The 26,690-nt window shown below is 40.2% G+C and overlaps 1 long non-coding RNA gene across 1 annotated transcript; it reads left to right on the forward strand.

Annotated features, from left to right (window-relative positions):
* Positions 1-12: 12 nt before the first annotated feature.
* LOC115582026 (uncharacterized) lies at positions 13-24,341 on the forward strand. The gene is made up of 3 exons (XR_003984123.1): positions 13-100; positions 5,593-5,689; positions 23,286-24,341. It is a non-coding gene; the product is annotated as an uncharacterized LOC115582026 (long non-coding RNA).
* Positions 24,342-26,690: the final 2,349 nt, after the last annotated feature.

Consider the following 26,690-nt stretch of genomic DNA (forward strand, 5'->3'; position numbering starts at 1 on the left):
TTCTTTTTACAGTTTAATGGTGAAAAAAATGAAAGAAACCTCAGGAAGATCGATAGAGGAGGGATCCCTCTTCCAGGTCAGACAGACGTGAACCCTTCAGGTAACAACAGATGTTTTTTCCTCATTTTGAAGTTCAGACATGTCAGCACAACGATCATTATGAAACTTACTGGAGGCTACCCATTAGCTTCACAGCATAATTTCGTATTCACGTACTGTAGATAAACATTCAACAAATTGTTCATAATGCACTTAAATGCAATTGTAACACATAACAAAGATATTTGTTAGTCAAGAATCGCAACTCTATATAAAGCATCCAACAATTGTATATAAACGGTTGCCAACCCATTTTCACTCCCAACTCTAAAGGACTCCATGGTCAACTAAGCAATACTACATAATATGATATGTCCGGTGCAGACAAGCACTTCAGATATGATAACATATTACAACTTATTATGGTATCTTTCAATATTTCAATATTTTTACTATATTTATTTATGTTGTGAAAACGTCACAGTTTGATTTGGTTTGGGCACAAAAAACACTTGGTTCGGTTGAGGCACCAATCCTTCCTGATAGGTTTAGGATAAGATTATAATTTGGGTTACAACAACTACACTCAGTCATTCACATAACATCTGTCACTTACATTATGTAATTAAGTTAAGTTATGCCATGTATCTAGGTTAACATACTTACATAACTTAACACAAAAACAAATCTTTCTTGACTCATAGTCACAAACAAGATGCAAACTTCGATCTCTGGAGGGAAAGTCCAGTGTTTGACCTATCCAACCGCTTTCCTCAAACTTTTCTCGCTCTTTACGTGACTGCACTAGAGGGGCCCTTGCCAAGCACCACAGGGGTAATCACAGCATCAAACTTTGAAGTGGCCATGGACCAGGCTGCTGTATTTAATGCAGAGGGAGTGAAAATATATAATATCCATATTTCCCATAATCCCTGCATGCATTCCAGCCCCAAAGAAACCAAAAACTAAAATAGTAATTAACAGACAGGAAGTTGAGTGTACTACTGTGCCATGGTGCTGGACTACGATTGATTGTTTCTTTGACATTTTTATGCAATTGAGTGTATCTAAACACTATGTGTGCTTAGCTGTATTTCATCTTAAAACAATAAATACAGAGCTGAGGAGGCAGCATGATAACATTTACATTCACCACTGTAATACAAATACTGAACACACTGATTTTTGGTATATTTTATTCCTATTATGGAGTTGTTCCAAGGCATAGTTCAACATTTGTGACACCCTTACATTTATACTCCTTTAATGTTTTCCAGAGAGTGTCCTACAAAAATGTATCATACATTTATATTATTGGCATATATATATATATATATATATATATGTGCAGTTTATTCATGAGCATTTCCTTTAGATTGTCCTTCACACGTCTTCTCAAGATAATTCACCTGTAGCTCACCGAACCAAAAAAATCAGATTCCTCCCAGATACTTGACCTTACTGAGGACTTCCACTTCAATTTGCATTAAAAATGTGAAATATGGATGGATTTACAATGACAAATGTTCTCGGATTGGTTTCTGCAGAGCAATATGAAAATTTACAGTTTGCATTAATATTAATGCATCATTATCAGCTGTCTGATTTCATAAATAAGTACAGCAGTGTCAGGTCTGGTATAGATCACTTGGATAGGGCACACTTTGCAAAACCACACTTTGTGAATTTAATTGGTAAAATTGCAAATCAGGTAGTCAGCCGTATAACTCATTGTCACATTTAATCAATAAACTTTGTAAATCAACTCATTTAATTTATAAATGATCTTATATAGATCAGGCAACCAATTAAACAATTAGCATACATTTAGCAATTAATTAATTTAACCATTAATCAAGCCATTAAAGTTCAGTTTTAAGCCAGCAGATTTGGGAGCAGACGTGCAGGCTGGCGTTGGAGCACTACATCATGCCTGGGGAGTGCAGATTGTGACACAGCTAGATTTACTGTGCTAAAAATCAATGCAATTAGGAAAGAGGCTGGAAGCTGGCCTGGGGTCCAGCATGGTCCTTAGGAAATTTTTGACACACACAAAGACACACAAAAAACTTTTTTTCTTTTTTTTCAATTTGGGACACATGAAGGCATCATTAGCAGCAGGGATACCAGCGAGTACATCTGAAGCAGTGCTTTAAGGTTCAATGTGTTGCTTTTTTAAACTTCAATATGTCATTGTCAAATTAATTGTGACACCTTGGTATAATTACCACAAACAAATGAGACAACGGTTCACATGATTGGTTGCCCCTGTCTCACACCACCTTTATTGATGTTAGCGTTTATCAAAATTAAGACCACATACCCCATAAAACCCTTTGCATACGATACCTCTACTCTGGTCCAAGGTTTACATGCAGCCATGACATCTCACTCTGTCCAGTGTCTGTTAGCAAGAGGAATCTTTAACACATCTGTGGGTGAAGAAAATTAACCGCTGTGTGTTTAGTGCCTCAAAAGACACTGAGAAAGAACAGGAAAGGAAGATTCACTTTTAAAGGCATTTGATTTATTAATGTGTATATATTGTTCAGTGACAGATGGGGTTCAAAATATGAGCAGAACTTCACCTTATTAATATCTTATATTGACATTCAATATTTAAGCAATGATGATTGTGAATTTGTCATTTCAATTATTTGTTTTGGTCGCTATAGAGAAGTTGAAATTGAAAATTCAACATTCACATATTGTCAAGTTGACAGAGCGCACGTGTTAGCAAACAATTGCCTATTTACATATCAAGCAGACAATGAACAACATTGGCATTTATACAGAATTGTGTAATTGGCCAATATTTTTTTGAACAATTTCTTTATTGGCTTTTTCCAGATACATTGACATTATGCAGTGTTTGTGATAGGGAAAGTACAGAGATTGTCGTAATTGGCCAATATTGACTGTTAATATTAGTCTTAATATTCACTCAGTCCAATAATGACTCCTTTTAGCTCTGTTGTGGTCTCCATGCTGAGAGGAAATATTGGAATCTTTCATGCCTAAACACCTCACATAGTTCCCTACGCTAGTTGTTATCTTTTCATGTCAGCAGTTTGGTGCTGGGCAGGAAGAAAAGGTGTTTCATGTTATATCACAGATATTCAACTAGAAAAAAGACAAGAATAAAAAATAACAGGTGCCTGGTGCAGCTTGAATCAAGGTTAATGACAGAGGTGAGCGTAAACCAAAACAGTGAAGTTGAGGACCAGAAAAAAAAAACATAGAGAAAAACACTACATAGAGCTGAGAGGACCTCTAAGTCTGCTGATGATATGATACTGTATGGAAGAGAGTATTTTGAAAATGCATATAAAAGCGTATGTATCACTTATATGTATATGTATTGAAAATGTTATTCTTCAACACTAGAATGTCTGAAACGACTAGACCTTTGCCATACGTTTGGCTGAGTTGTGTACTTGTTGATTTCAACAACAACGCAGAGAATTTAATAATTTTGTTTTATGTAACAGTGCATTTCGTTTGTTCTGTCGCCTTAATCTCTGTGAGAGAGTCGGAAAGTGTAGAAGTAAGTCAGCAAATGAGACTGAATGTAACGTGAGTTAGTTTTTCCATCAGATAGATTTCCATCAGCCTGTCCTCATCAGAAAAAACATCCATATGGGTCGACTTTGAAAGCAGCTTATTAGAAGCCATATTTACATCTCTTGTTAGGGGCCTCTCCTGGCTGTAGTAATTATCACGGCTGTATATAAGGAAGTGAGAAGAAGCTGTGTGAAGAGCAATGTCGATATCATGAGTAGGTCGGGAACAGAAGGTCGGGTTAAGTACAGAACTTTATTCAGGATGCCCCAATTCATGTCCAGGGTGAAACAAAAGTAAAAGGTGAGTTAATTAAACTCACTGAAGTAGTTAAGAAACATCATGTACATAACATAATGTAAGTTTCTTTCGAAACGTATGTTTGTAGTTACAGAAGTGACCCAGTTATTTTAACCCAACCATGATGTTATTCTTAACCTGACCAAGTAGATGTCCTGCCTAAACTGATCAAACTGACTGTATAGCTTCAAGTTGTTTTTGGGAACGGTGATTCGTGTAATTTTGGGAATCACTTGCCAGTTGACCTACCCAGTCATTTTGGTATGAGGATGTGTTGATAATGATGCAACAATGATACATGTCACCAACTCCCATGATCCCATGCTTCACTGCGTCATCAAGCTAAATCTTTCGTTTTCATCGGTTTGACGGAAGGAGACAGAAATTGCAAGTTACTGGATACAATATTGCACATTAGATCCACGGGAATTATTTAAAGAAAAAACTATTTATTCAGCCTAAAGAATTCACATTATAATTATCAACAGAATACATCATATACATTTTGGACACCAAGAATTCTAGCACATTCCTGAGCAGTGGCCTCACCTCCACATTGCAGCAGAGTGAAAGGTGCGTTCGGGTTTGAGATGTTGTGGAAAGCTGCCCTCAAACACAGGATGCAGGCAGAGCTGAAGAACTGTCCAGGCCTTGGCTTGCTGATTGTCTCATCTGTCTTGGCTAAGTCAGCAGGATGTGACAGCCGCCCTCTCTCTGTTACCCGCTGACCACTGGGCTTGGCATCCTCTCCACTCACCTGCCGTATCACCGCCTCCACCGTTATCACTATCCTCGCCTCACTCTCACCTCAAAGTCTTTGCAGCAAGAATGAGGATCAACGCCTTGGTGTCAAAGAGGAGAGATGTAAGCTAACAATTTCTGACTGCGGACTTACAAGTATCGGTTCCGGGTGCTGACTTCGGTTTGTTGGTTTTTGATAATTCTCCCAGTCTGACATGTGACAAACCTTCACGTTAACCGTAAGTGACTAATACAGAGAATGCAGTTGTTGTTTTGTCTGGGGGGTGTGGAAAAAACATTTATTCTTGTGGTTGCATGTATTGCATGGCCATATAGTGTCAAATAGTGTAATACTTGGGAACTAGCCAGACAACTTTCATTCACTGAGTTTTGCTGATGTGGAAGATGGAGTTTCCTCTCCATCCTGACTGAGCTGCAAATCGTCAGTGTCACAGTGATTGTCTCTCAGGTTGCTCAGTTCAATGTGTCATCATGTCTCTATGCCTGTCACTCCTGGAGGAACTGTACATCATGCACATGCCTGCCTGTGTTGTTGCTCTCTTTCTTTTTTTTTTTTTTAAATGCAGGATGTCAAAAAAACATTATGTTGTGTCATATGTGATTACTGTGCAACAAGGAAAATCATTTTTTAGGACGGTTTACCTTGTCAGACACCCCTATGTATCAGCTAGGATTACAATATGTGTTTGATTTTATCTGCATGTGGTCTATCAAATTTGACAAAAGTATACATCCACTGGTACCTGCTGTTTACTTCCAATTCAGCATCACAGCACCAGGAAAGGGATAAATTATTACCTTCTAACGAGCAACATAAAAGTTCCAATTTGTCTTTGAAAACCAAATTCAAAGGGAGATTTGATATTTCACATCTTAAGATCTCAAATTCAGATTATTATTTTTTTTCCCTCTCTGTGTATTTCATTGCAGCTCCTTTTTACTCACCACAGTCCTGATCCCAGACTTGAAGCGACGACAAAAGCCGGCTCGTCAGGGATAACAGATGAGCGTAGATGAACAGTGTCAGGTAAAGTGCTGTGAAAGACATTTAATGTGTTTTATATCAGTGTGTCTGAATTGTCCAGGAACACTTGAATCACTCAGTGTCAACCAAATACGGCGTAATGAGACTCGCCTCCTCTCATCTGAAGACACATGTCTCTCTGCTGTCACTCAGGCTAACGGAGGAAAAAGGGCTTTTTCGAGCCTTTTGAAGCACACAGGCTATATGATAGCTCTCCGCTTTGCATCAGGAATTGCTCATGCGGGATTATTTCATTACGAGTCTCCCAGAGAGAGGACAGAGGTCACACTCTGGAGCTCATTCAAACATCTGGAGTTCAGGAACATAAATTATTAAATGAGGCAGCAATCTGGATTGAGACACCTGACTGTTTTTCATGGTGCACTTGAAAGTATTCAATTTCCAAAGGCTGAAAAACATTACATTTCTTGACATTTTTTTTTTACTTTACATGTCTACCAAGCTTGAGCTCTTTTGAGCGGTAGATTAGTCCTGGCCATGAAACACTCCCCGAGTCCCGCTGCTCGTGGTTTTTCTGTGCTATGACATAGCCTTGCCTGACAGGAGAAGGTCTGCTAAGGAGCTTTGTTTTCCAGTGGGATGTTTCTTGGTGTCTATCTAGAAAACTCAGAGTTTCCTCCATTGTTGCCAAAACAAACCACCGGTATAGGCAGGGTCCAGGGGTGTCACGGACTATAAAGGAGAAGCTGTATGGCCGCCGCTTTGTTGTTCTTACCAAGGCTGTGATGGGGGTAAGGAGGCTGATGATGGGAGGGGGCGTAGCCTCACATCCTAGCCTCCTTTTGGTTGTCACAACCAGAAAAGAATCGACTTTGAGCGGAGCGAGCGATCTCTAATTATCCCCACCTGTGCCCGGCTACAATGGGAGGGTCGAGATGAAGCCATTAGCTGTCTCTCCACTGGCACCACCAAGAGTTTGTATACATCTGTGTCTTATTTTCTTTTCTGGCACAATCAGTCCAGCAAGCTAAGCAGGCATGACCGGATTTGGCAAGTTCCAAGGACTTTGGCAAAGTTAGACAAGGAGGAAGCGGTGAGATGTAGAGCGGGGGATGAGCTGGCATGGACTCTGTGTTTGCTTTCTCCCCTGCCTGTTACTTGAAGCTGGGTGTGTTGCTTAGAGAGGCTGCTGTGTTGGTCAAAACAATCCAGTGAACGCTGAAGGATAAAGTTGCAGAGAGTCGGCTAAAAATGTGATTAAAATGAGGCTCCCGTTACACATTAAACCGTGGAACTGTTTGTTTAATTCTGCTAACAAGCAGCAGTTGTTCCACTTTCCAGGTAATCTCTGTTGTACGGGTGCTGTTCTAGATTATTGGGATACTTAAGCTCATCTCCCATTTGACTCACAGTGCTTGATAGAAAAAGGCTCATTGTGTTTTCAGTATTGTCAGTTTCGATTAGCTGAGTCAAGCCTTTGTCTGGCCATGCAAGTGTGCATGTTGTCAAAGCTATTTACGAGCAATGACCAGATATGATGCCCAGACTATTGCGGTCATGTAAACAGCCACATCTGTTTGAACCCACCTGCTCCCCAGTGTTTACTGGCCCTGTAAATAATGAAATAAGTCCGGCATATTACTGTTACTGCATGAGAAATATTACAGCGGCATGGACTTTGCATTAAATGACACAATAATTACTCAACATTATAACATAAAACATTAAAGTAATCCAGAAAGTCTGTGCATGGTGCAGTCTGTATGGTCACCTCTTCAGAGGCGTATTTTTTACTCAGGTGCAGCTATGTACATTCATTCATTCAGCCTCATTCATTCATTTCTGTCTTTATTTATTTATATATCTCCCTGAGTGTTTGTTTTCATTTTAGTCCCTTGAACCTTGCCACCCTGCGTGTGACACCCGGGCTGTGAGAGAAGACGGAGAGGCGGGCTGGTTCAGAATGATCACTATCATTAACATTCACGGGGGGTTCACTTATCATCCCTGACTGGAGGGACATGGCAGCCATTATGAGACGTCCGCAGGTGGAGCGCCATGATACATATTGCATCTTGCCACAATGGATTTATGTATTCAGTAACAAAAGAAAAGTCTAATGAAAAAATACAGAAGGCAATCCTTTATTCCTCGCTCGACTTCAAGTGAGGCCACCATGTCCTGCGATGAGGAGGAGCGCGGGGGGAATTCCAGGGCTGTGCGCTGACCTGCCACTCAGGCTGTGTGCGAGGGGCCACGCTATACCTCACATTAGCCCCTTGTTTTATTGGCAACACATTGGCGCTCTTAACCTTTACCCTAACCCTTCAGAACAGGGACGTGGATGGACTATGTTGTTAAAGGATATGACTAGTTATATTTTATATATTTCTTCATGCAAAGGCCATGAAAAACCCAAATTAACTGATCCTACTGACAAGCCTGTGTATCCAAAGCCTTATTCTTCTGTGAATGAACCACAGTGAAACGCACTGTCGCACCAGGTTCCTTTAGTTATCATGGACACACACACACACACACACACACACACACTGTAGTGTATTTTGGGTCAATCCCACGTAAATGTCATAAATATCCACCAGTGCATATTAATCCACAGCTGAAAATAGTCCGCAACAAATGCACTATTTTTCATGTTTGAGTGATATTTTCTCCAGCCAAGGTGTTTTAGGAAATAGCAGGTTTGCTGTTTCAGTGGGAATCAATGGCAGCGTATTGCTGCTGCACCAGAAAAAGAAATATTGGGGGAAAAAAACAAGATGTTTTCATAAACCTAACTCAGTAGCAAACGCATGACAAAGGTCTGGTACACTGGTGTTGATGGTAACATGCAATAGACATATTATTTTGGGAATGGTGGTATGTCGTTTTGGGAGTCACTGGCAATTAAAACATTCAATCGTTTACATTTGCGGATGTGATTTTATGGGGGTGAACACTAATTCTAGTTTCGTGACTACTGTTACAGTATGTCGGACAGTCTGGCAACAAAGCCATCCACCACCATCCATCCCTTTCTCTACACTTATAGTAAGAGTTTCTACTTCCTGCATTGATTTTGAATGCTGAAACTGGATGTAAAATGTATGGTGCAAAATCACCCAGTATGAATGTCTTAGACATACAATGCTGGGGGGGAAAAAATAAAAATAACTTTTTTTTAACAATCTCTTTCTTTATTTTTTTTTTTACAACATCTTTTAAGACATTCCAGCCATCCATACACACAGGTTTGAATAATCAATGCATAGAAGTTGTATTGATTAGTAGACTATTTATTTACATCCAATATCGGAGAATAATCATTTATGTACAGCATGAGGAAGTGCATAATTTGATTCCATACCAAAATGAACAGGATGAATGTGAGCTATTCCATGACAGATTTCCTTACACTTGATTAAAGACACAATTTCTATTCTGAAATTTCCTTGAGTAGAAAGGCTCCCAGACCAGTAATAACCTAATTGGAGAGAAGCCTCTAACTAGTGTTGCTCCTCTGTGTCCCTGTGTATAAATAGAGTCTATAATGGACCGAGGTGTGATGCCATCATTCATCTCTGCTCAGAAACACTCCAGGTTCAGGTCTTTGCTCATTTTCCTAATGATGCTCTTGTTTTAGGTATGTTTTCACTTTAAGGTTTGTAAGATTCCAGCTTAATGGATACTATTCATCACAGGCTTCTGTACCCAAGTCCAGTTCGCCCAGCAAACTTATTTGACATAACAAATTGCCAAAATGAAAGGCTTTTCAGCCGGGGAATTGGTATATTTTTCAAACCAATAGGTAAATGTGTGAAAGAAGGAGCACATCTCGGTGCTGTCTTCCAGGTCAGTCTCCATTTCCTGTTCCCTGCGAGTGTTTTCTCTGCGATGGGCCTGGGATGCTGCAACATCACTGACAAATTAATCTATTGTTTGCTAATTTACTTAACACGGTGTTGTAAAGTGCTTTTTAATTTTAAATCTTAATTGACTAAAAGAGGCTTTCGGTGCCAAATTCCATTGGCACCGAATGATGGGAGGTCTCCTAAAAAATTGTGTCTTGCGGGAGGCATATCCCATATGATAGCCTCCGGTTATGCCATGCCTTTATGTGGTAGATTACTCCCTGGCTCTAGCCCAAAAAAGCCTGCTTTTTAACCACTGCTTCTCCCATTTGCCTCAGGATGCTCATGGGCTGGCAGGTTGCACAACACATTACCATCCTGCAGCAGCTCTTAAAACACATTTTAGCCCTGAAACACAGCTGGTATCTTGGCCAGCACTGCTGTGTTGGGCATGGGAGGACCAAACGTGGATGTTAGAGAGAAATTAAAATGGAACCCAGTTGGAATAATGAGAGTGGATCTATGCTGCGTTGTCGGTGCACTTTTCATTCCCAACACATCTCCCGTCTGAACCGACAACTCTTTGCAAGAGCAGGCTTTGATTATTGCGAACTAATTTGAAAGATATGTTTGTGAAGGAGGGAGTTCACTGTAATGCAGTGCGCGAGAGAGTGCTCACATGCATGGCTGCCCCTGTGTGCACGAGTGTGTACTAGCTCATGCCAAATTCAGGGTCTATGTGTAGAGTTATGTGTTGCTAAACATCACTAAGATCCAACAGCCCAGTGTGATGCCTTTGGTTTCCAATCTCATGCTTCACGCCTGCTGCCCCTCTATCATGGATTCTTATTTACAGGCAGGACCCTCGCCGAATCCCCTGAAGAGCAGATGATGTGCAGGTCGAGGTAGAGACCATATCCCATGAATACTGTCCCTGCCGCCATGAATACGATTCAAGAGTTCCAGTAACTGATCCAACTAGCTTCAATATGTGCAGGGCGATGAATGCTGTCAACTTCACAACCTTTTTACTTCAGAATGAGGTTATCTCATGCGAGTAGACGTCTATTGTCTTGTCTCAGGAGCCACAGTCAGCTGAAACCCTCAAGATTATTAATCTCTGGGATATAAATGAACTAATGGCATTGACTGATTCTTTTTCTATATCCTGGCGCTGCTGTGGTTTTATTTAACAGAGCGTACAACTCTGCTCCACATTCCCTCTTTTAAAATGCATCATAAATTATGTCCTATCTTTAAACATGCCCAAAATGAAATGTGCAGGAGGAGCAGACAGTAAATATGAGCTGTCCGGTGCTCTTCTTGTCCATGTCATCAAGATGAGTGCACTGGAAAGCACCGTGGGATGCTAATTGTGGATTTCTGGCTCAGAAACACACAATCATCTAAAAGTATATTTTCTTTATTCACTGCTTTTAATCATTGCTCATATTCTCAAGACAAAAAAACGGATCTGTGCTCAGATCTAGGGATTGACCAATATGTTTTTTCAGGGCCAATACTGAGTTTTAGTAATCAAGGAGACCAATACTCGATATTTCTACCTGATATAGATTTGCAGTAAAAATACAAGTCTTTGTGTCAAAATTTAGAACAGCCAATGATGGACTGTAACTTAATACGTATTATATCTTTAATTTATAATTGATTTATTATGAGGCCTGGGCTGATATTAGATATTACTGAATATAATATGCTATATTTGCTGTCATATATTTATCACAATAATCATATACTGACCAGCTGTGTGATTCTTTATTGATTTATTAATTTATTACAGTGTTAATTTTTACCTGACTTGATGGAAGGGAACCTGTGACATACTAGCTGCACCTACAGTGGGGGTTCTAGACCAGTTTTAATAGGGGGGCCAGGTTGGGGCCGGCTTTTTTGTTAGGGGGCACATACAACCCGGAAAAAAAGATAAATCCCTCATTCAGACAAAACAGTGTTTACAATTTCAGCAGTTTTGATTGGGTAGTAAACTGCTGAGACACTTTATTTCTGCCTTTCCCTTCAAAACAAAATCATAGCAAGAAATCTGTCATTGTATTATTGATGCAGACTCCCTGTTGGGGGGGCCACAGGGGGGTCCAGACTCGGAGTTACGGGGCCACTGGCCCCTGTTGGCCCCCCCCCCAGAACCGCCCCTGTGCACCTAATATCGTAGGCTATTCTGTTATGTTTGCAATCTATTATTTGCAGTTCAACTCTAAATCATCGATGTCATTTTGTTATTTATTGTGTTATATACGTTGCTGCAAAGGGAGAAGTAAAAAAGGTGAACATCATATCAACCTCTCGGTCCAAATAAAATCTTTGTGTTTTATGTCTCGATCATAATATCATCCAGTGTGATATTTGGGTGGAACAATATCGTGACAGAACTTTTTATTTTATTTTACCTATTTATTTTAACAATTAGCAGCAATACTAGTACCATTTACCATTCAATCCTGATAGTCTTTGTATTTTATATTTACAGTATTGAAGTGATATTGTGTATGATACCAATAACATGTTATAAAACGAATCACTGTATCTGACGACAAGGAAGCTTGACCACTAAGATATTTATTTTACAAGAAATTAAATTGAGAAAAAACTAAACAATATACATTTCAGACCTCTTTTTTCTTATCATATATTTTTCAATTTAGAACCAAACCAGAAAAGGGGCTTACACTGACAGTTGGTTATTGAAATGTTATCTAGAATGTAGTAACTCTCTGATTTAGCGCATATGTGTACTAAAGAACTTTGACAACAGCACACACTGTTTTCAGCATTGAGATGGATGTTGGAAGTTTGTTGAAGTAACCTGATGTGGTGGTCTGAAGGTGGATATCCCACAATGCTGCAGCCCGCCACCTCCCATTGTCTTGATAGGGGAGCAAGAGATGTACAGCGGCCTCAAATGGAGGTGGCATCTGGTGCCCAATTTGTCATGCCTGAATTACCCAGGAGCTGATAAAGGCTGAAGTTTTAATAAAAGTTGGGAGCAGCAGATAGCTGGGTGAAGGACACTGATGAAGTGTCTTGGGGCCTATTTCCAGCTCGAGATAAGAACCTACAGAGAGAGGTGGGTCGAGGGTCTAGCGCAGTGTGATAATACGCTGATGCTGAGGAAAAAATAAAAAGTGCTGTTGAAATGCAACACAGCACACATAATGGAAAAAATAATAAATAAGCAAATAAATAATGATGATGATCTAAACGAGGAGAAGCCAGGGTGGAGGCTGTGGAGTCCTGAAGCGTCTCTGCCTGTAATTTGGCCACCCGCCAGCAGCCATTGCTCACCCTCAGCTGCGACGGCAAGCTCCAGATGTGCCAACGGCACGTTTTGGATTTTGCCAGCTGACTGCACCGTTTGATAGCCCGCTCTCTGGATGCCCATCACCGGCCGCAGAGATAGAATTAAATGATGATGATCTTCCCACAAGTTGGGTGAGGAAACAACGCATATAAATCTTGATTTCATCTCAGCGTGAGAAGTCTTTATCCATCATCACTCTTAATGAACAAGTCATTAGCCGCGATGAATGGCGCTCTGGGCTCCTGCTCGCCACTGCTGCTTTTGTTTGCAGCTTTCAGGGGCAACTTCCTGTGCCCTTTGAGAGGGTCAAACTCATTTCTCCAGATGTGGGGTAACCTCTCTGCTCCTGGGGTGGCTGCACACCCATGTACTAAACAGGGTCTGGAAAAATGAGGATATACTGGGGCTTTTTCTGTTTTTGCCACATTGTCTGTTCCTCAGCAAGTGTCTGCGTGCCCCATCATCCAGAGAGGCACATTAGCAAACTCGGTGGCCGCCTATTATTGTAATTGTATGTGCACAATCTTCCACTTGATGCAAGCTGAGTGTGTAAACAGAAAAAGGCTTTTTGTTGTACTGTAATAGAAAACCACTGAGGAGATGTAAAACCACGCTGTGCTCTACAGCTACACTGCAAATATACACTACACCATCAACACTGTGACTACACTGGAATTTTTTTTTTTGTGCATCTGCAAACTCGATCATTCTTTTATCTGCACAGATAATTTCTGCGTTTGACATGGACGACCTGTTTGGTTTCTTTTGAGAAAAACATTTCCTAGGAGCCTTCGTTTTTATTTACAATCATTGTTCGGCTAAAAGCTTTGTTAAAGAGTTTTACAATGCACCATATTCCCCGAGGCTACCGGAATCTAAAACAGCTACATAAAAGTTGGATGAAACTGTTGTGATCTTCTCCTCCTTCCCCTCTGAAGTACAAGAGTGCTTGAAATATGAAAAAGGGAAGGCATCAATCCAGCTGTACGGCAGTCAGTGTGGAGAGATAAAGGTTGACACGAGATAATTGAAAATATCTGGCACTAATACACCAGAGTCTGTGCTTGTATTTGAACATAAAGGAGAAGAGTGGCATGTGACTTTCCTTGTTAGTGACAGCTGCCATGTTCCCCAGTCTGCAGGGACGTACTGTACTGGAGGATTCATCTGACTTGTACAGTATGTCTGAAGTTCCTCAAATCCCCTGAGACACATCTTTACATGTTTGATGATTTTCCTGAAGAGAGGTTCCAGTTAAATCTTTACACAAGTTTTGCGCCTTGAATTCCCTGAACGTTTATGTCCTACAAAAAAACAGAGAGACTAAACAGAGTGATAGTGAATTTGTAGAAGCTACTGTTTTACCCATGGGATCATTTCTGCTCTTTTAAGACAATCTTGTGATTTCAGTTTCTAATGGCAGTGTGTCCAATGAGCAATGCTCCCACTAGACTGTGGTTTTTCTAGTGATCAGTCTAATGCTTCAGTTGATGAAATAGAAATTTACTGATGTTGTGGATACGCACCATATTTATCTGTGTTTCCAGTTTCAACACGCGCTCAGTATAGGTGCAGAAGTGAAATACCCATTACTGCATGTGTCAGTGTCATAAACAATAGCGTCGACTCCTCGGAAGGAGGCAGGGCGGTAATGGAGGCAGTGCATCAATGTTCAGCACAAGGTCTGCAATTCACACCAGGAGAACACTCACCTGAGCATCAGGAATGCTGCTCGGAGACAGCATTAACAGGAGCAGATGTGTAGAGGAGGACCGGCTTGTAAAACGAGCTCTGTACACACACGTGCGCAACTTAAAGGGTCAATTCACTCAAATCACATAAAAATGACATATTTTATCAATTAGCCTGAGTGGAATTCAACCATGTGGATACTGTTGGCTGCATTAGCTGAGGTTTTGAGATAACTCCCACCACATTAATGCAGTGGAGGTGATGGAATATCATTTGTGGGACTCAAACAGATGATATTAGAAAAACTCAACAGCGATGCCCCTGAGCTAACTGTAAAATGTATATGTTATTTTTTTATTCTAACCTTAGAGTTAGGGGAAATACAGTACATCCAGTAAAAATGTATTAACTAGAATTAAATGTTGGAGTTAAAAGGAAATATCAGTCATTGATTCGAACAGTTGTTGTCTGAACTCACACTGCTGGATATGACCAAAACTATCTGCATGGTTAGATGAGTGAACTGTAAATTAATATAACATAAAAAGGTGTACTGAAGATCCAGTTTGGAGGATTTTGTGGGTTCTATCGGTGAAGTTGCAGACTGCAACCAACTGAACACCCCTCACCTCACTTCCCCTATGATACCCGATAAAAATGCAAAAGGCCCTCTATGGAGTCCATGCTCTGTTCATTCTGTGCTACCGTAGAAACTTGTTTATGGAAAAATTGGGGACTCCACAGAAGCGGACCCGCTACATTTACTTTCAGTGTACCTTGGTAAAAATGTATTCAGGATTAAAATCAACACATACAGTCCATCTCTGACATCACCATATAGTAGGTTAGTTGTCGTGTACGTAGATAAACAAAAAAATGGGCCAAAAGAAAAGTTTTGCTAGCCTCTACTTGGGACATTTAATTTGGTCTTTCATAATGCAGGTCAAAATGTCCCCTTTCAGAGCATAAGTGCATCCAAATCCAGCTTTGCCATTTGATAATAAATAATAGAGGTGCTAACAGTCTTCAAGGAGCTTAAGTCTATGAAAACGTTACACAGGTCTCTCGTGACCTGTAATGCGATGGTGCCTGAGGCAGAAAGTGCAATTACTTAAAAAAAAAAAAAAAGCAACGAAAGAAAAAACAGCTCAGAGGGGTTTCCTAATCCGTGAGAGAACATATTTAGAAGTTTCGCTGGTGCCATGTCATTGTTCCAACGGCTCAAAATTATGAAATGTCAATAGGTAGAAAAATGTCACACTGGACCAAAATCTAATTTATCCAACAGCCCAAAAACAAGCACCTATTTCTCTTAAAATGCACACTCTGATTGGCTCCGACTCCAGCATTTTTTAATCTCTAGCCATCCAACCAATCCTCTGATCCTGACCCTGAACAAGCAACACACATGAGCCAATCAGAGTGCAGAGTAGGGTGCGCAGTTTTAAATACTTTTACCACGTATCTTAATGACAAGATGCAAAATTAACATGTAGCTCTCAGTTCTGAAATCTCTTGCTTGATAAGAGGCTAAATAATAGTTTAGCTTACAAACAAAAAGTGTCCCATTGTCCTTGTCAGAAACCGATTCTCAGCAAGTGCTTGACAATTTTACCAATGAGCAGTGAGAGTGCAGCCAGCTCCAAGTAGCTCTTCTCCTTGCACTGACTGTCTGTTGGTCCTCTACATCAGTGGTCATATCGGCAACCTTTCCATTCCATACTGTCCTTGACTTTTGTTTGGTAGTGAGCTTGATATTTTCCCAGAGGACCTCCCTCAGCCATTCTGCTGCCCCTGGGATCAGAGTCTCAGGTGAGTTTGCCAAATCTTTTAGCATGAGGTGAAAAGTTGTGGGTCACCCTGCTCTTACTACTGCAAAATTGAGCTCATTTCTATTGGCCAAAGTTTCCGCATTCTTGTCCAAATTGTTGAAAATCCTTATACTTTGATTCTAGTCTAAAGGTGGGCTTAAACCTGTACACTACATTACCATACAATACCACAGTCTGCAATTTGGAACACTTTTCACTATAATGTGGTCTAATACAGTACCACTGCAAAACTATGGCCCGAAAAGCATAATGTTAAATGTTAGAGAAGAGAAAATTAAAGCAACAATCTCGAAGATCTTCTCTTTGGCGGCACCTTTGCCGGAAAGTGGTAAATCAGCTCTTTTTGGACCTGATTTCCCAGAGATCCTAACGATGTCACCTGCAGTCCTCCATTATTTCTCTTTTTTTTTCCCAGCCATAGTAACTTTTCACTAGCAGGTTGCGATGCTAGCAGGCTCCAGAATAAACTTGTGAAAGAGTGAATCTGTTGCTGATGGTTATTAGTTTTGTGTAGAAATCAAGTTTGCAATACTGCGAATAGAAGGGTTTTCATCCAACACACCCTTTTTACATCAACCACTAAATCTGATGCCAGTGACTCCTTAAACAACATACGCTATCATGGTCCACATAACAAAATGGCTGTTGTTGCATACCAGTGACAGGCATATTAGAACTTGTTTAGATCCAGTGTGACTGACTTTGTCAAGAACACAGCTTGGTTAGGTTTAGGAAAACACTGTGGTTTGGGTTAAAATAACTACTCTTCTTTTGTAACATTTATAATTTCAGTTACATTATGCATGTGACATTACCTAAAAGAAAGGTACAATATGTATTGGCCACCTGTCAAATTCAAACAACAAACAAAAGGGGCAACATATCACAATAGCAAACAGCTGTTCAGACTGTGAGCTGAGAACACCATGGGAGTGATGGTGGCATTTACGCAGTGAAGAAGAAAAATGCTAAACTGTGCAACACAATAAGTCTTTGACATAACATCAAAACTGATTTTGCTTCACCATTTTGTTGGCAGTTTTAAACATTTATTTTTATATACTGCACCTTTAACTACATTGGTCACAAAGAATAACTTGACTGTCGATTATCAACACAAACAGCACCACTGTCAACCCCCACCTCTGTACTATGAATACTTTGTGATCCTTTATACCAGGGGCCCCCAACCGCCGGGTCGCGGACCGGTACCGGTTCTGTGGGTTGTTTGGTACCAGGCCGCAGAGATACGTTATTTTATTTCCGTTATATTGACGATCATACTCGGAAAGTTGTTTTATTTTGAAAACGGATTATCTTTTAACAACATCCGTCTGTTCCTGTTGGCTCGCTTGACACTTACCTGTTTCAGTCACAGTATAGCCTAAAATAAGCCCTCAAGCTAGCTAAATGAGTGGAAAACAAAACGTCTTTGGAGAGCAACTTTGCAAAGAAAAAAGGAATTATGATGAGACGGAAGAAGAGGGAGATGGACAACTGTATTCAAGTTGGCAGATAAAGTGTCTGAACTGCAGCTGCGGGGACGGCGAGTGGACAACTGCTGGAGACTGCATGTTACCTTAGTAAGTTATGGAGCAGAAAGGAACAGACTTCGGGTGTTTATGCACTTTGTTGCATAAACACCCGGTCCGTCAAATTATGTTGTACAAGAAACCGGTCCGTGCTGCAAAAAAGGTTGCGGACCACTGCTTTATACCACTTCCACTGACTTCCTCCTTTGCTGCTGTTATAATTTCTGAGACCACTAGAGGACATCACCTCATCACCATCACTTACATCAGTGTGCCACAGGCCCAATCACCATTGTGTTACTGGGAGGTGACTTAACAGACATCTGTTTAAATGAAGATCTTTGATATTATGACTTTAAAAATAAATTGGCAAATTTTAAACATTTAAAATGTAATGTTAATAAACATGCTCAAAAACTCATTAACGCTAATTTACTATTTATTTTAGAATATCTAAAATGACCTGCTGAGTGAATGAGGCTTGCATGCTGGTACTAGGTAGTACTTGATCATATGTGCACTCTTCTGGTCGGCTGCCATGGTCATCTACTGTATGAGAATTTTGACAGTCTTGATCCCAGTTTTGATTTGATATGTAAGTAAATAAATAAATAAGTCTTGTCTCATTGATAATGTGAGCTGCTGCACAGTAGTACATCAGTAGGCTGAAATGCAGTCCTTCAGATAAAAGAGACTGGTACTTGTAGAGGTTGATGGCACACCGGCTTCAAGCAGCTTTTTTTTTTTTTTTCCCACAGAGCTGTTATTTCCCTGGTTTAAGGTGAATGTAATGCAGCTGCTGATGGGTGTTGTTGGAGAGAAAGGCAGAGCGATACGGTGATGACTGTGGCCTTGTCAGTAATTCAGCAGATCAGATGACACTTCAATAGAAGAGCCAGAGTGTGGGGTGGAATTTGAAAATTGAGTTGACAACACCAGCTATAAAGGCGTTATGGTCTCTGGTATTGGTCTTTAAACGGCTGGTGATTCTGTTGTTGAACAATGTGCTTGTGAAAGATTGCTCTATGAAACAGCAGTATTGCCTCTTGTACTTAAAAGTTTGGGCTTTAATATTTTTGTGTAAATTGAATAAGAGCACAACAGGAAGCCTCAGTAGGTGTGGACAGAGTCTAAATGTTGCGATTCAGCTTGGCCTCTGTAGTGTGATAAATGTTCACATTCTGTAATTCTTATGAAAATAAGTCAGGAAACAGCACTTTTTATTCTTTAAGACCATCAAAGAGTGAAATTGCATACAGATTATAAACCAGCGGTGATGCAATATTTTTAAGAGGTGTGAACGCGTTGGATTTAAACAAAAGCAGATGTGGTGTAACATTAACGTCGCACTATCCTGTCAAGATTTCCGTTTAAAGTGTTATTTTTTTTTCACCCTCGCATTTCTGTCTGATTTAAAATGGTTTGGAGGAACAGTCTGCAAATCCCCCTTGAGCGGATTACAGCTGAGGTTGGAAAACTTGGGGCAATTTCATGTACTTGCTAAATTGCATAGATATCAGTGAGTCAGAGGCATATAATACGGTAAAGTCCATTTTTTTTTTACTTTTTTCTCCACTAAAAGCATCACTGTGACTTTGTTGCCTCCCTGTGCTGGATTTAGAAGTTCTTCTGAAACATTATATGATTTGTTATTAGTAGAAAATTTATTTCATATGGACAATGTTGTATTATGTGCATGTGGATGTGCTTAAAATCACAGCATTAACAGAGCTGTGAGCATTCTGCATGCACTGAGAGGTGTGATTTTCAAAAGAAATTGCGTCAGTGTCTGAAGAATGCCTTTATGTTTCCAAACCCGGCTCTTTAACACACATTTCAGAGGAGGGCTGTCAGCTTATGGCATATTAGCCGGATGGGTCTGTTTCCCGTGGGACGCGAGAGGCTAGCTTGGAGGGATCCCAGGGAAGAAATGGAAGACACACTCTGTGAAATGCTTTGCTCTGTCATTCCAATTCAGCACAATAAAAATCAAACACAGCTTGGCCACCGACCGCTGCTTCACCTGGAGCCTTCCACAGTACAGTACCAGCCCCAGACACTCTACAGCTGTTGTAAAAATACTGCTGTCCAGATTCATTTTATTCTTTATAAAACAATGGACTATCATTGGAAAATAAGTATTTTCTCGCACAGCAGTAGCCCGTAACTCACACACTGCATTCACAGCCGTCTTAAACGTAGTGTTAATGGCATGTGACTGGATGTTTGATCTGGAATGACACATTATTGCATCATTATTATTATTGCATTGAAATGATTGTGCATTAAAGCAAAAATCTAACATTAAAAATATAGAATCTGTTAATTTTATACATTAAAGTCTTGTTTTCGCACGTCTTTTCATTATTTTTCCTGAAGCTGTACTTTTTCAGCGGTGACGCTCTCGGTGCAGTATCCATGTTGTTTTCTGTGCATCGCTGACTGAGTACAGTAAAACAACCTCCGCCACGCTACTTGCCCTTATGGACCTAGAAAAACATGAAATCAATACTGCATGCATTTCAAGCAGGAAAATTCTGTTATTGAGTATACTGCTTTATAATGGTTTCCATTATTGACATCTATGAGTTATGAAATAAAACCTAATGCAATGAGGATGAGGAAAATAGTATTTGAGGGTTTTTTATTGGATCAATTTAAAGTCTGAGCAGTGTATTCTGATGACAATAAAATGCTAATCTCGCCCCATGTACACAACATCAGGGAAGGTTAGAAAAGTGCAGCGGTATCAGAAATGTTAACGCGTAAGAGCGTGAGAAATGATGCATGCACAGACTTGTCTTTTTTGATTTTGGGGCTAAATTCTCGTGGAATATCACTTGACAGTAGTGAATGTGATTAGTTATGTTCGCTGACTACAAAGTGATGGGTTCAATGTAGGAAAATGTTCTCTATAGATTATAGATACAGAAAGCTGATAAATAAAAAATAAAAAAAGGTTAAAAAAATCAAGTTATCAAGAAATCTCTTTTTTGGCTTCCTCTCCTTGTGACAAAAGAAGCCTGTTCTATCTTTGTGATTGTATTTAACCTTTATAATATCTCCCAGGATGGTCACTTAAGATGAGCATTTATCTGATTCTGGCCCTGGAATGCCCTTTTGCAATAAAAACCACTCGAAAAAGTACAGTAGCTTCTCTTTTTCTACTTTATTTGAGGTTTTTCAGATTTGTGCATTTAATCATGCATTGTTATCATCGTCACCTGGTCTCATGTAGCATTATTTGTCATGCAAAAATCTGTATGTGTGTTTAACAGTCTCTTACAAAACAGAGCTTGTGCATACAGTCGTCTGTGGGACTGTGCTATTGATGCAGCCCTGTGAACGTGGCTGATCTCAGATGACCCTTCCTCTTTTCTCCCCCATAGCCCACCCCCGTAGCCCCCCCCCCCCCCCCCTTTCTTATCCATTACATGGGAGCTGAATGATGGTGATTTGGTTGAGGCCCAGTGAGTGCCTGTAGAAAATTGGTTGGTTGATAAAAACCCTCCTATCAAAGGGGGCTACTTTCTCATTTACATTTAGATGAGTATTGATTATTTATTTACTCAGTGGAGTGGGATTCTTTTCCAATCTTATCTCTCGTCTGTGCCTGTCACCTGGAAAAAAAGAGATAGAGTTCTTGACACTGCACTAAGATAACGGCATTTTGTAGACCAGATAAAACTTGGAATGGTGGTCCCTGCCTCTGTATACCCCTTTTTCCTCCTACCCAATTTTGACGGAAAAGAGAAAGTTCGGAAAATTAAAACTGATAGCCCTTGTTCAAAAGGTGGGGGGCAGGTGAAGGAATCTCAATTTGCAGGGGGAACAAGTCAAATTGGTTGTCCAGATATGGCCCGGCTGCTTTCACAGGGAGAAATCTTATCTTAGTTGTCTCAATAGTTTAGGATTTCTATCAGATATAATATAATATTGTTTGATAATTGTGCTGTGAAACTGTATTGCACATTTTATCTGATGCTACCTATGATAACATTTCATCACATAGTGCATGCTGGGTTACATACGATCCCAGTGTGTGCAGACTGTGTGGAAATGAAGCCCCCGGACGTGTCTGTCATGTTCTAAGTGCTAAACTCTGGTGATGTTTGGGTGGTTGAGCTGGGGATTGGTCATGCATTGCCAATGAGTCTGGAGGCTTGTGGCAGCGTGAGGAGCTTTGTGAGACTGACTAAAGGTGTTTAGGGTGGGAGGTGCAGCATGTGGGTGCTCTGTAGGAATTGGGAACCCCTGACAGACCCTGCCTCTTCTTCTCAGCTCTTTGATGGAGAGTGAAGAGTCTCTTGAGGTGGCCTCTGTCAGCTCTACTCCTCCTCAAAGCAGACACACGGCTTCAGCACAACACTGCCGCGCCTTCTCACCCTTCACCCCCCGGGCCACTCCCATCCTCTCATGGTCACTTTTCATCTCTTCTGTCGCTGCACAGAGGATGTTGCCACATGTAAATGGAATTGTAATCACTCTATTTAGAGTGTATCTAATGGGGAGCTTGCATATGCTTTGACCCCAGAGTACATCAAGGTTGGCTGTATGCGGTGAGCAGAGCTACATGGACAATGACTATTCACTACAGCCTCACAGAAGGTGACTTATTATCCTGCTCAAGGATTAAAGCCCATTTTTCTTTGTTAGCCAGTCAGTCATTAGCCTAGTTACACATCTGGATCCCCACAGCAATTTAAGGATATGGAAGGTTCCCTCAAAAAAACCTAATTAGTCCAACTGGAGAGGAACATCTTGTTTTCCTACACCCCTAATGGATTGGACCAAGGTCTTTTGAAATGCAAACCCATCAAGAAGATGGCTGAAAACAGCCCCCACCCCCCGCCCAGCCTCACCGCGCCTCAGAGCCAACCTCCTTACCGCTACCCTACTACCTTTGGTGCTGTGTGGAGCTAATGCAGCGTTCTGCATCAATATTATTTCACACATCAAAAAGGCAGTATGCAAGCCTAGCTTAGCACCACTTTTAAAGGCATCACAATCACCTCCTCCGCTAATTAGCTGCTTTTAATTAACTTGAGATACAATTTAAGATACCTTTATTTAAGACACTTCAATATGGTGTTTATCATATGAAAACATTTGAATATGCCATTTTCCTACATTTAGAGTATATGACTCACTCTCGCAGAGTAATGCATGATTTACAAAACAACAACAGCAGAAACAACAGTAATACATTCAGTCTAACCTATGCAATAACCTAACCCTCAAACTAAATAGCCCTGTATCACACAAAATGTTAAACTACCCATAACACAATAGATTGCATGTTTAATCAAGACCAATGCATTATTTCTTGATAAACTTAACAAATGTCAAAATACTAATTTAATAATTTTTTTAAAAATGTCCATTTATCTTCAGTTTTTGTGTAATCCTGCTGACAAACCAACCAACCAACAAACGGACACAGGTGGAAACAGAGACTCCTTGGCAGAGGTAAGAAGAGCGTAGCTGTATATCATCTGGATTACATGACCTTGCGTTCTCAAGTAAAGAAAGAATAAAATGGGACCAAGAACAAAGCCTTGTGGGACACCATACTGTTCTTTGCACATAATGGTACTTACCTCCAAAAGCTTCCTGAAAACTATCTAATGAGGCAAACCACATTTACAGAGATCAGAAACAGCTTGATTGTCTGGAGCAACATTCAGGTACAGAGTTGTTAATTTATTTTGCTCTCAAAGAAATACTATGTTCAAACTTTTTTGTAATGTCAAAACTGTGCACATTCTTATATTTTGAAATAATCTGGTGTCAGTTATGATGAAAACAGACTGCCACGTTTATGTGAACTTAATTTAGCGGTTATACTAGAATTATTAATTTGGGGTGGGAGGTTAGAAAAAAGAGACAGTATACTCAAGGGAGGGCATCTGTTATTCTTGGGTGAGCAGGGGAGGGTCTTTAAACGTTCTTTCATCCTACCATTATATATGTTCTTAGTTCAATCTGGGGCAAAAATATTACAGCACTTTAGTCCATCTGCACTAACACAATAAGGTTTAATTCATTCATTTATTGGTTGCTAGACCCAAATGTCACAGCTCTTTACTCAAAAACAGAGAGCTGCATTTTTTAAAATATTTGTAATAAATGTCTAATTTGGACCTATAGGGAGGAGGGTAAAAGGATCCAAAGCACATGTTAATATGTTTTTCAAGGACCTTGATTTTTTATAAAATAACATTTGGGATCCCGACTATCTGTTCAAACTTACAATTTTTCTACCTCCCCTTAAAGATTTTTGAGTCTCACTCCCAATTTGTCAAAAACTGATGCTTTGGACTGGCAGCCGGTTGTCCTACAATCCCAAATGATCATTATTTGACGAGTTGGGATTGAGACTCAAAACTCAACTTTTCTTACAAATAGGCTCTTTAAAACAGTCAAGACCAAACAATGCATACGGCAGTGTTCAATAATCGTCACTATTATTATTATTATTATTAATAATAATAATAATAATAAAACATTTACCGTATCTCTTCACATCTAGACATACAGCCACGTATCAACATTATGCAATGACGTAAACATGGCAAACATCTTGGTGCCTTAGTCACACAAGTGCTTTACATGCAGCCTATAGCTGGGTGTAATAATGTTAATCAAGGTTGTCAGATACTTGCCGGACGGTAAAGCAGGGCCAACAAAATTCAGTAGATCATCGTCAGTCACTCAGCCTGTCATATCGCTCATACAGAGATAAGTAAACAAGCCACAGTCTCTTGTAACTAACCCACATTACACTTTGCCCACAGGAGGAGAGCACGCATGTGACTGGAGCTGTGTGGCATGACAAGCTGCCATGTTGTGAAATGTAAGTGACACGGAGCTGCACTTCCTTTAATGACCAAACACATTAAGATCTCTGTCTTGGAACTATGTCATTTTATTCTTATTTCATACCTCTGATTATTAAATATCACAAACTTAAAAGAATGGCAGCACAGATTCATTCAGCGCAATGAAACATCCAGACCTCTCCGACTCAATGCGTGCCTTGGCATTGTTACTGTAGCTGTGAAGGAAGAGAAGTGAATTGGTCCATCAGCTTTCCAACAACAACAGACAGTGAATGGCAAGGTAAGTACAGCACAGACTTGGTTAGCCCACTGATTAGTTGACAGGCTGTAAGGTTCGGTCAATCAAGTCCGCTTCAGAACTGCTCATTTAGAGCTCTCGGTTAGAAATGACGTTCTCAGCTATCCCCACAGGAGCGCACAAATCCAAGAAGAGATCTCATGTTTCTATTTTTTCCTTGAGCTTGTTGAAGCCTGGGAATCTTCAAATACTTCTCAAATTCAGCAGAAGACAACAGCGACCAATCTATGAGGATAACAATTGAATATTGTGGGGGTTTTTGGTACATTATTGGGCAAGTGGCAAAAAATGTAAACTTGAAATTGAAATTATAAGAAAAGAGAGCAGATGACAGGTTGCTCTATTGCTCTACACAAAACTGTGTCAGGTGCAAAATGGGAGAAAAGGGTGATTCCAAAGGCAAGCCAGGCATTGCAAATAAGAAAATATCAAGACACAAGAAAGGAAATATCAAAAAGCTTGTATTGTTGTGGCTAAATCATTAACAGGGCAACCATTAGAAAAGCCATCATCTCTCAACCATTAGGTCTTCATCAGGGCTCCAAAAAAACAACACCATCTTGCCCCACATATATATTGACCACAGCCAACTGGCATGTTGACTGGATGGTAAAGTTAATGTTGATGTTTTTAATTAAGTGTTATCATGTCATATAATCATGTGCAGAGAAAATAAATTGGACAGAGAGAGGGTATCCTTTATCTCCTCAGAGAGCAGAGGAGTTTTAACTTTTTCCAGTTCATTGTGGAGCAAACAGGGCTTCAGTCCATCAGTACACATGTTGATCTTATTGTCCAGTTGGTTTTAGTAATATTAATATCATTATCTGAAGTGTGATGCTTTGCAGTAATAAAAATTTTGTTTTAATGCTGCTCTAGGTCGCTTTTCTCAAAATGAAGTTACTAATGTTCTTGTACACCTGTTAAATTAGGCTTGAAAATGCAAAATATGTTTAAAGATGCTTTCTGTCATTTAATACAATGGGAGTATTGAACATCTCCGTTTGTCTCAAGCTTAATATTTTCCACCAGTGTTCATAAGCTCTCACAAGGTGCGAATGACACTCATTAACATCAGTGTTCTTACAAATGAGACCTTTAAGTAATTTAGATAATTTTATTTATGTGACCAAACTTTTGACAGGTGTTTCTGCAGACACCTGGATTCCTCCTGCCAAACTTTTCAGAGTGCCATAAAACTCACCTTCGTTTCACACTACTACAACCCTTTCGCTTTCTGCAGCGTAACAGGGCCAGAGGTTGGGAAGAGGACCTGTCTGAAGCATCACTACCTTCATTCCTTATGGCTACATCTGCCAGAGCCTCCTCCCACCTGTCTGATGCTGCTGAGATTTATGTGGCTGTATAGGAGGAGGCCAATCCAGTGTGCCAGGCCATGTGTAGACCTCCTTTTATACTGACAGTTGCGTGTATGATACTGTAGCTGGCTCCCAGTGAGGCTTGGCCCAGTGTATCTGAAATCTGTCATAAGTGAAAGCTTGAAAAGGTTAGGACAGTTCAGGGAAGATAAATGGTGAATTGGGAGGACAGCTGATGTTGGAACACAAACACTTCAAGACGATGGAGTGGACTGAGGCCCTATCCCGCTGCACACTATGGTGGGGGTTCCTCCTTGGCTCACCCTCTTACCTGCTACGG

This window comes from Sparus aurata, chromosome 5, assembly GCF_900880675.1.
Source record: "Sparus aurata chromosome 5, fSpaAur1.1, whole genome shotgun sequence".
Lineage (NCBI taxonomy): Eukaryota > Metazoa > Chordata > Actinopteri > Spariformes > Sparidae > Sparus > Sparus aurata.